General features: G+C 43.8%; 1 long non-coding RNA gene across 3 annotated transcripts; it reads right to left on the reverse strand.

The window, feature by feature from the left end:
* Positions 1-472: 472 nt before the first annotated feature.
* On the reverse strand, positions 473-6,075 carry LOC131401914 (uncharacterized). Of its 3 annotated transcripts, none has more exons than XR_009218121.1 (4): positions 6,006-6,075; positions 4,872-5,049; positions 950-1,148; positions 473-533 (listed from the first exon to the last, which is right to left on the reverse strand). It is a non-coding gene; the product is annotated as an uncharacterized LOC131401914 (long non-coding RNA). The 3 variants fall into 3 exon arrangements; XR_009218120.1 differs by having other exon boundaries at positions 477-606; XR_009218122.1 differs by lacking the exon at positions 950-1,148 and having other exon boundaries at positions 477-606.
* Between the last annotated feature and the right edge of the window lie 2,334 nt (positions 6,076-8,409).

The raw sequence follows: 8,409 nt of genomic DNA on the forward strand, positions 1-8,409 counted from the left end.
TATTAATGCCCTCACCCTTCCTTGGCGCCCTAGGTCTTTCCATTATTGCCTCAATTTGGCAAGTGGCATGGCTTTGAGTTTTTATGATGCAATCTTTTTCCATCAACGTCCACCCCCATAATGATGCTCACCAAGGCCTTGACATCTAGCACAGTGCAGTGTTCACAGCAATCACTCAAGACCTGTGGGACTGGGTTGAATGAGGAAGAAAACAAGGAGCAATGATGTTCATAACTTATGTCTAAGTGTCATATCGTGACTTAGGAAATTGGTAGGATTTTTCGATAGATTTGCTATGCCTTCTAATTTTTTCTATTTAAAACAATGGGAAATAGGGTCTCAGAGACAGTCTGACATTTCAGGCACAGATTACTGACAACTATTAATGGTATATGACTTTCCCACCTCATCTTAGTTTTCAGTTTTTAATTCCTTACCTTGCAAATGACCTAACTTTGCTTTTTCTAAATCTTGTAGTAATACTGATGCTCCAGAAAGTCGGGCCACGGATATTCTGCTGTTGTGCATCCTCTCTGCAAAGAAGTGGAGCTGTGCATCCACCAGTCTGAGAAGCATGTGGTGCTGTAGTATTTGGAGTCAGAGTAGCTAAATGGAAAAATAACTTCAGAGAGTTATCACCATAACCCCCAACAGCAACAAATTATTTTGCTTAACTATTTTGTGATTCTGAGGTTATATTTAAAAAGGGATATTAAAACTGGTTGCCAAGGAGCCAGCCCTATAGTAGAGCAGAAATTGAATATTACCTTCCTACAAAAACTTCCCTGACATTGTGGGAAGGACCAACGGGAAGTTTCAGTGCTGTTGCCTGTGTTAATGAGGCCACGAGGTCCACACTGGGATAAGGAAGTCCAGTGAACAAGTCTGTGTGCAGCGTTGGAGAAGGGGCGTGCGTGTGGTCCCCTGAAGTGGCTTAGGAGTCACTTACCAGTGCACCTAAGTTTCCCGTCTGTATATGCAGGAATTGGGGCTGTCCAATGTGATGTTTTCTCCTTTTTATGACATGGCTCACGGCAGTCCTTCTAAGACTCCTGACCAAGGTATGGGCCCTTCAGGCAGGCGGGGTCCAAAGGGAGGATCTCTGCAGCGACCCTGACCACAGGGTCCAGAGGGAGGATCATGGCAGCCTGGAGGGATGGAGGGGATAGTAGGACAAGTGGCCTTGAAAAGGCAAATTCCAGGATCCCAGTCACCCGGTATTTCCATTTTAGATATTGAATTTACATTTCAAATACTGGCCAGGGAGCTTCAAGGAGGGCTGCAAGCAACCTCAGCAACAGCCAGGCTGCTGAGCCCCACCCCTACCTGAGTACCGGCCTCAAGGGATGCAGCCCAACCACGTTGCGCATACTCCAGGCGGTGGGCAGGGCATGGAGGGTGGGCATGGTAGAGAGAAGAGGCATGATAGAGGGTGGGGTGGACAAGGAGAGGAGTGGGGCCCAGGGGTGGAGGGACAAGGAGGGAGTTGGGGCCCCTAGCAGTGCATGCTGGGAGCTTTTGTTTCTCAACCGCTCCCGGCTGGGAGCTTGCAGGACTACAGGACTACAACTCCCGGGATGCTCTGGGCACGGGGCAGTGCCTAGTCCTGAGGGGAGGAGCAAGGAGGTGTGCTCTGCACTGTGGTCCTGCACCTGCTCCACGTGGACTGAGTCTCAGAGGGATGTGATGGGACGAGAAGGACCAAGGAGTTAGGAGGGTGTGGTGGCTGCATGGGCAGCCGCGGGCCTGCATCGTGCAACTGCTTTTGTCCAAAATTGAAGCCGGACTCACGTCTATTCCACACCGCCTCCCTCCGTTGCTTGATTCCTCCTCCCACCTGCATGTCTGTGGGTCTTTCCACAGCCTCCTACCTAGTCCAGGGCCAGGTGCTTCTCTAAAGTGCCTATGGGAACTAGTTTGACATCCCAGAAACTTTCCTCTGCCTGCTGCCCTCTGCCTTCTGCAGCCAAAGTGCCATCATTTCATCAGCTTTTGGGAGAAATTCGCCCTTGTGGCCCCTCTTGCAAGCACAACTTAAGAGCTTTGCAGGGTGGTAACAGTGGCTGTTGCTTGACTTTTTCGCAGATTTGGAAGTTGAGGCATCCATGAGGTTAATCATTGGTTTCCCCAGGATCCGCCAAGAGCATCGGAGAACAACCCAATTCCCAGGCAAGTATCTAATAGAACATTTTCACCAACACTTTCCAGTGCAGGGGCCTCTGAAACAGCATCCTTAAGATGAAAATAGCTTAAGCATTTTGCCATTTAGATTGATAGCCTAATCTCAGCTCAGGCCTGAGTGGCCAGTCTCTCAGGGACACGGGTGACGACTCTGATTCCTCAGGAAGAGACTGGTGGTCCAGCTTTGGGAGAGGGATGTTCAAGGTAGACAGCACTTGGGCAGCATTTGAAACCCATCAGCTTTAACATCTCTGCTTTGGATTCTGGCAAGGTTCCAGGATAAACACACCCAGGGATAGTCAGATGTACCATATTCTTTAAAAATTGTTTAGAGTAGTGAAAGGAACAGAGCATAAAATATCCTGCTTATTTGCAAAAGATGAAATGCAACCAAGACCTTGTTTTTTTCTTTTGTTTTTTGAGGAAGATCAGCCCTGAGTTAACATCCATGCTAATCTTCCTCTTTTTGCTGAGGAAGACCGGCTCTGAGCTAACATCTATTGCCAATCCTCCTCCTTTTTTTTCCCCAAAGCCCCAGTAGATAGTTGTATGTCATAGTTGTACATCCTTCTAGTTGCTGTATGTGGGACGTGGCCTCAGCATGGCCAGACAAGCGGTGCATCGGTGTGTGCCTGGATCCGAACCCGGGCCACCAATAGCAGAGCGTGCACACTTAACCGCTAAGCCACCGGGCAGGCACAAGACCTTCTTGTTAATTTTTTTCTGCTCATTCTCTTGCCTGTACTGTACGCTTGAATGCAGAAACAAAAAGCTTGAATTGCCAAATTCTTTTTTCCTGAGATTGGTAAATTAACTTAAAAGTCTTATTGAAACCTGTGGAGGAATGGTTAGCAGCTTTCATGATTTATGTCATCTCTAAAAATCTGGGCGTTGATCTACATGAAAAAAAGTCCTTGTTTATATTACACATCCCAATAGGTTACATTTCTGATTCCTGAATGTGGGATATTATCAAAACAACTGAAAAACCTGGTCATGGAATCTGGACTCTGTCACTTTGTGAAGAATTTGCCTCTTTATGAATTAATGACGCATGAATTCCTCGACATTTTTGTAAAGAACGGAAGAGAAACTCTGTAGTGTCTCTGAATGTGGCAAGATGGGGAATTCTCATTAGACCACATCCTTGGGTTCTTCTCTCGTGTTCAATAGGCCCGGGTGATAGTCTGTGTGGTCAGGTGCAGCGCCACTCCCTCAGCCCCCAGTGTTCCATCCTATTCTGGCCTGTGCCTTCTTCAGGGGGTTCTGATTACACTCGTCCACAAGGGTTGGAAAGAGACATTGTAACATGAGGATATTCATCATCTTATTTTATTTTATTTTTTTAGATTTTATTTATTTTTTTCCCCCCAAAGCCCCAGTAGATAGTTGTCTGTCATAGCTGCACATCCTTCTAGCTGCTGTATGTGGGACGCGGCCTCAGCATGGCTGGAGAAGCGGTGCGTGCCCGGGATCCGAACCCGGGCTGCCAGCAGCAGAGTGCGCGCACCCAACCGCTTAGCCACGGGGCTGGCCCTTTTTTTTTTTTAAAGATTTTATTTATTTATTTATTTTCCCCCCAAAGCCCCAGTGGATAGTTGTATGTCATAGCTGCACATCCTTCTAGTTGCTGTATGTGGGACGCGGCCTCAGCATGGCTGGAGAAGCAGTGTGTTGGTGCGCGCCCAGGATCCGAACCTGGGCCACCAGCAGAGGAGCGCGAGCACTTAACTGCTAAGCCACGGGGCCGGCCCTCATCATCTTAAAACAAGGATTAATGGAGAGGAAAATCTCAGGGTGTGTGTGCTCCGATGCACTGCTGTTGGGGTGTGGCCGCAGTGACCACTGTGCTCCCAGCAGTCCCCACAATGGCTGTCTCAGACGTTTGATCTCCTGGTGCAACCACAGCAGCTGTTGACAGAGCTGGGCTCTTGTGGTTCAGTGTCTTCCTTCAGATTTTGTGGCTCTGACCCTCCTCTGCTCGCCGCCTTCCTATTCCTATCTGCTGCGTTGATTGCTTTTAGTTGTTTCCTAGGAGCCACTGTGTGTAACTGTATTTCACAGTGTCTTTAGGGACCCACCCTCACTACACGAGTCACTGTACAACAGCGACTTATCCTGGTGTAGCCCATGTTCATCCTCTCCAGTGGAGCTGTGAAGAACCCTGCTTACTCAGAGCTCCTCTCATTCTCATGCTGCTGGGGCTGTTATGAAGCTGGGTATCTCGTCTTTGGTCTCATCAACATTACTCTTTTCATCAATTATTCTGAAGTTGGAGACGACTTTGTTAATAATGTGGACACTGACTGTCACAGGCACTTTTATGTATCTTCCCCAACAGCTCTGTGAAGTAGGCCTGTGATTCCCATTTTACAGGGGGGGACACTGAGGCTCAGGGAGGTGGAGTAGCTTCCTTCATGCAGTGTCTTGGTACATTTTGAGTCTCCACCTGGAACTCCACCTCTCAGGTGTGTGCCCTTAGCTGGTGTTCGACTTTGTGCCTCTCTACCAGCCTCCCCAAAGACACAGGCCCCATCCTGAGTCCACTGTCTGCTTGATGGCAGTCACCCTGCACAAACAGGCCCTGGGCGGGGAGTGGACTAGTGGGCCGTGGTCCTCCAGCTTACCCTGGGAAGGTACTAGGTTTCTTGCGAGAGCTGGAGCAGTGGAAGATACTGACCGTCACTCACCTGGAAGGTTTGTTGTGTAGAAATACTTCACTGACTTTTTGCAGGTGTCGTGTCTTCTTTGTCTTCATTGCTCCTCTGGGCTTTTTCCTACAGTCCGTGCTGTGCAGTAACATACAGTACAGAGACTGGTGAACATAATGCTGTTGTCCTGCACCAAATGGTCACATCATTCATTTTTCTAATTATGAAAGAAATACATATTGTAAAAAAAGTCACAGTACACAGATCTGTATAAAGTGAAACCCACCCCTTTCATCCCCTTCCCTGAAAGCTCACTCCCCTACTCAGAAGCCACTACTGTTAACAGGGTGGGGTTTATTCTTCTGGAAATTTCCTATGAATTTATAAATACACATAAAGTTTTTTAACATAAATTACATAACTACATCGTTTTGCTATTTGCTGTTTCCCAAATCATATATCAAAGACGTCTCCCCTTATCAGTGCACATCATTCTAACTTACCATGTTAGATGTTTTAGAGGTATTCCAAAGAACAGGAATACCATAATCTGTTTACTTCTTCTTTGATAGAAATGGGATTACATCCAGTTTCACTATTATACATAATGCTGCCGTAAGATCCTTGTGTGGAATTAATTACACTGCTATTCAACTGCTCAATTTGCATTGTTTCCTTTTAGTCAGACACTATGACATAAGATTTTCATGGTAATTATAGGGAAATTAATTTTATCATTGAATAAATACATTTATGGGGAAACTGGACTTCAAGGTCATCCATCTCAATATTGTGGAGAAAAATCATGAAACTTAGAAGGTGTGCTCCATCACATTCTAACAAGTCATGTTAACAATTTAAAGTTGAATGTTTGAGTAGCCTCTACTGTCTCTCTTCCAAAGACGGATGACTTCTTCTTTTCTTGAAAACTGCTGACTCCAGGGGCTCTCAGTTTGGCTAGAGAGGATAAGATATTGGTGTTGTATCTGTTTCTCTTCAGCTGTAGGCTGCATCTTCTAAAGATCATAGAATTGAACATGGTCCAATTGATAGATATGATTTGAGTCAAAAATTCAAAGTAATGAACCTAAGAGAGGAATCTATAACTTGGGTTCTTAATAAAAAATTTCCTTTGATATCCTTAAGTTTCTGTGATTACTAGTAAAAACTCACCTATGGGTGAAGAGATGTAGTTCTTCTGGCAATGTCTGGCTTGAACATCCATACGTAAGCCTGCCACACCCATATGTAGATTAGACTTGATCTCTTGAAGACCTCTACCCTTGGTGTTTGACCTGGGAAAAATAAGAATTTAAAAAAGCTGCTGTTATTAGCACTCAATGCTAGATACCCATTAAAGAGTGAGTTTGATTTGGTAAACCAAAGGGAGTATAAGCAGAACAAAGTCTTTAAAATCTCTAAAATTTCAAAAAATTCTAATTTTTTAAAATATAACTCTATTTTTGCCACAGTGCAAACTGTGTATATATGAATGAAATATCCCTCTGTCCATTTCTTAACTTGTTTCCATTGATTTGATGGATTTATCCTCTAATCCGGATTCCAAGTGTGAAAGAACATCTTGGTCCTTCAAAGAAAAGAAGCCATTGAAATTTGATTTTCTTTTAGCTCGACATCCTACAGGTTTGAAGAATAAATTATCATGTAATGATACAACGATTCTGAAATCTAATTGTTAATTAGAGGGGTGTAAGGGATGATTGAATGGTGTTTCATCCCCATGGTCAGGGGTATTGTACACATGGATGTGTAAACACGATTCAGGAAGCTGCTTCACCCCCGTGACATCCCTGAGAACCACAGTGCAGGAGGATCTAGGCACACAGCCATCTGCCTCGATCTCCTGGGTTACATGTAGATCCAGGGGTCTTGAGAGTGGTTTCAGGGCAGTTAACTTTTATCTATTTCCCCCCTTCCTTCTCTCCAGCTTATCTCAAACAGTCTTGACTATCATATTTTAAAGTAAGACCAATTATAGTTATTTACATGAGTTTCTTGTTCATTATTGCAGAGTAATAATCAGGCATACCATTAAATATCATTTAATTGACCTAATTAAATTTGTTGTACCTTATAATTGATTAGAACACTAAGTTTAGTTCAGAGTTTGATATTCACCAAATGTGTTAATCTGCTTACAACTGCCATGTGTCTCACTCCTCTTAGATATGTATCTTTGGCCCATCACAAGATTTTAATGAATGAAATCATCATAAATTAAGATAATGTACTGTCTTTTGGATGATAAGGAGGCATATGGGTCCATTTTGGAAATATGCCCATCTGTCTTTGCTCCCCATGAGAAGTTTCTGGTCACTAGGTCTCCAGGTGGCTTGCACAAGCCCTAGGTCTGTAATAGTTTGGTGCCTCTCCTTCTACTTGGGGTAGAAATAAAAGAGATCAGAGAGACTTATTAATGTTTTGGTTGCATGAAGTCTTCGATGAAGAATATCCATACATATTGTTCTGGATAGCTCTCTGTTCCTAAGAGTACTGGTTACATTAAGGGCTTGTCAGGAACCGTGAAAGGTATGATATTTTACCTTACCTGCAAGCTAATAAGTCAGCCTACCATGGTCTTATAGATGCTGGCAAAAGAAACTAGACCCATGGGTCAGAGACAAAGGACTTAACGACACAGCAATAACAGTGGCCCGAGTATCAGCATTTGCACTGGTTCACTAAATCCCACTTCCTACAGGGTGATACACAGTGAGCCAGCTGACATGCAGAGGGTTGCAAGAGCTCAGAGCTTAAGGAACTCAAATCTTTGATAATGGACAGGAAGTCTGCTGACCTTTGCGCCAGGGAGGGGTGTTATTTCTATTATACTGGGCAGTAAGCAAGCCTGCCCTTTGTTCCAGAGGAGGCCACTATTTCTATCTTCCAAGGCTGACAGCTCTACACACATCCTTGAAAAGATATCCTGGTTTCACTGGCTTTCAAAGATAAGCTTGACTGAGACTCGATCATCATTCAGTTCTTCTGTTTCCTTTATTGAGATTGTGCAAATATGCTCTTTTCTCTGTAAAGTTCACTAACTTTATTCATACATAAGGGATGCTTTTGGTTTTATTTATTAAGTTGAGATTTTCGTATTAGAGCAAATGATGAACTTTCATGGGTTGTGTCTGAAAGTATACTTTTCCAAGATAAATGTGAAAGAAGATCAGGACTCACAGAACTCTGCCACAAGGAGCTGATAGCAACTCAAATGATTTTAATTTGAATAGTGTTTTGTACAACTTTCTTCCATCTTACTTCATCCTCTCTGCTTCTTGTAACTCCCATATGGGAATGGGGCAGTTTCAGGGATTCACTGAACTCATTTACAATATTCAAATCATTTTGTCTGTTGTTTTTTTTTAATTGAGGTAAAGTTGACATACAACATTATATTAGTTTCAGAGGTACAACTTAATGATTCAATGTTTGAATATATGTTGAAATGATCAGCACAATAAGTCCATTTAACATCTGTCCCCATATATAGTTACAAAATTTTCTCATGTGATGAGAACTTGGCATATTTCAAGATGCAGAAGAATCAACGATG

Source organism: Diceros bicornis (assembly GCF_020826845.1).
Source record: "Diceros bicornis minor isolate mBicDic1 chromosome 22 unlocalized genomic scaffold, mDicBic1.mat.cur SUPER_22_unloc_1, whole genome shotgun sequence".
In the NCBI taxonomy this organism is placed as follows: domain Eukaryota; kingdom Metazoa; phylum Chordata; class Mammalia; order Perissodactyla; family Rhinocerotidae; genus Diceros; species Diceros bicornis.